At 35.3% G+C, this 2,568-nt stretch overlaps 1 protein-coding gene across 2 annotated transcripts in view; it reads right to left on the bottom strand.

Annotated features, from left to right (window-relative positions):
* FIGN (fidgetin, microtubule severing factor) overlaps positions 1 to 2,568 on the bottom strand; it is a 127,990-nt gene that overhangs the window by 7,873 nt on the left and 117,549 nt on the right. The window lies entirely within an intron of this gene.

Genomic DNA, 2,568 nt, shown 5'->3' on the forward strand with positions numbered 1-2,568 from the left:
AGGGAGAGAAAATCTGAATTCTCACTCTTTACATTTTTACAGGAAGTCATGTGTGGCATAAGAAGAGTGCAGCTAGATAATATGATCGTGTGGGTCACTCTATACTCTGCTGAATTATTAAGTGAAGCCAAGTTGACGAGCAGCAAACTAGAAAATAAATATTCTCTCATTTAAGAAAAAAATACTAGCCAATTAGAATCAAAGAATCATTTGAATTTTACATTTTCAAGAGACTTTAAAAATTACCTTATTTCACAGACGAGGAAACCAGGGCCCAAGGAGATTGACAATGCACCCTGGGAGCCTCAAATGTGGTTCATTACAGAAGAGGACTAGAACCCCTTCCCCTGCCCCCCATGCTGGCTCATCCCATTCTAATCTCAGCGTGGTTCGAACACTTCCTATTCTGGTACAGCTATATTAAGCAAGCCGCCTTAATCTCTTTTGTATTACCCAAAGTGAATTTTGCAAACTGTCTTGTGCCCTCTGGCAGAGATGCCTTGATGAGGAGGAGGCCTGGTCTACAGGAAGCATCTGTGGCACAAGCTCCCTTTGGAATTACCAGTCTATTTTGACAGCTTCGACTCCCTTCTGTGCTCCTCCCCCAAGCCCTTTGGCTCTTCCTTGCCTGACTCTGGCTTCTGACATGGCTAGCTTTGACTTACTGAGCTTAACAGAACACAGCACACAGTTTGGTAACAGAATGGCATGTTGATTCCCTTCTGACTCCCTCTTCCTTGTTTGCAAAACCACTGCACCAGACACTGGAAGTTAATTAGCAGGATGATGCTGTGCTAATTGTGTTAATTTACAAGGTTTTAGTCAAAGAGAATCATGCCAGGGCTGGCACTGCTGTCATGCTTCCGACTTAATGATTAAGAAATACTGAAAACAAGGTGGGAAGGATTGCAGTAATTACACAATAAATGAATAAAGCAACAGGATTCATTTGCAAATATATTTTACTGCAGTTGTGGTCATTTGCATTTGGAATTTTTAAAGGGATCCGTGTAGATATTCATTTGCAAATCACAACTCAGTTAAATTAACTCCAAATGCTGCACAGATAACTTAATAAATGTGTATGTGGGCGTATATATATATATATATATATATATGTAAACATACCGATAAACCTTACTTCTCTTGTATATGCAACAAATTCTTTCACTTCCCTTTAGCTACCCCAAATTACCGTATTTCTGTTTTAACCCTTTATATAATATTAAATAAGCTCACCAAATTGGAAAATAATATTATAAAATCCAGATGAAGTGAAGCTTGGATCATTTCACTCAGAGAAACTCTGAGGGTGAGTTCTAGGAAGAACTAAAGTGCTATTCGTAATTATTTCTGCTTTCTCAATCATTACTTTTTAAGGGGGAGAAAAACACACCACAAAATGGGTGAAATGACCGAAACCACACTTAAAGGGGAAAAGATGCAATTTTAATGAAGCAGCATTTCAGGAATCATACTTTCATTAAATTCAACTGAAAATTATTAAGAGCAAATCACCAGGAACCAATCGCAAGTAATCAGTGGCTAAATTCTTCTAGTGTCATGGGATTTACTTCAAGCCTTATAAAAAGGAAGAGAATATTAATGTGATTCTAATGTAGAACTGTCTAAAAGACCTACAAACTCATTAGCCCTGTAAATTATTTCTAGGGAATTTTTATGAAGATTTTTTTCTTTAAAATATCAAAATACACAGGATAGAGATAAGAAAAAACATATGCCAGGAGTAGAAATGTGATTAGATTGATATAGAAGAAACACGAATGAACGTCTTGAAGCAAGGACTCAGAAATAATTTAGAAGTCACAGGTAATGGAATTTACCATAACACACACCCCCCACCACGTGCACACACAGAGTTAAAGAATGTGGCTTCCTTTTAGTTAGTTGAGCTAAGCCATCATTGGCGTTAGGTAAGAAACACACTTAACAAATTTGATTAAAAAATACTATACTCTTTAATTAAAATGGAACTGCTTTAGATTTGGATTCATCATTTTTTTCTTTTAAAAAGCAAGAGATGAAAGCCTTCCTCTTGTATTGGCTATTACACATGTAATGTTTTCTTGTTAAATCATTTATTAAAAGAAATGTAAAAATGATTTCAGTAAGTTGAAATTACTGTAAAAGACAGTTTAAGTAATATATAGATTATCCATTTCACTGGGTATTACTGCATAGTTTAGCTCCAGCAGAACTAAATTTCCTAAGATTTCTATTTCATCTGAAATTAAGCAAAGATCCTATTAAAACTATTTATCTGGAACAGCTACTGGATACATCATTGTCTTTTGATTCTCACGCTATTTTTGCTTACGTTTACCCCATCATTTAAAGTTTATTCATTGATGCGTACTAAATAACATGCTAAATAACCTCAGCGGGACAGCAGAATGCAAAACTATGTTTTGCTTAACCTTAAGAAAAAAAAAATTATTTATAGCCCTTGAAACAGGAAACGTTTGAAATTATTAATATTATTTGAAAGCATAAGTTAATAGTTAACCTCATAAACTAGTTCTTATTAGTAGTAGTAGCTGAAGGAGC

This window comes from Otolemur garnettii, unplaced genomic scaffold, assembly GCF_000181295.1.
Source record: "Otolemur garnettii isolate 467f Iridium unplaced genomic scaffold, OtoGar3 scaffold00090, whole genome shotgun sequence".
Classification (NCBI taxonomy): Eukaryota; Metazoa; Chordata; class Mammalia; order Primates; family Galagidae; genus Otolemur; species Otolemur garnettii.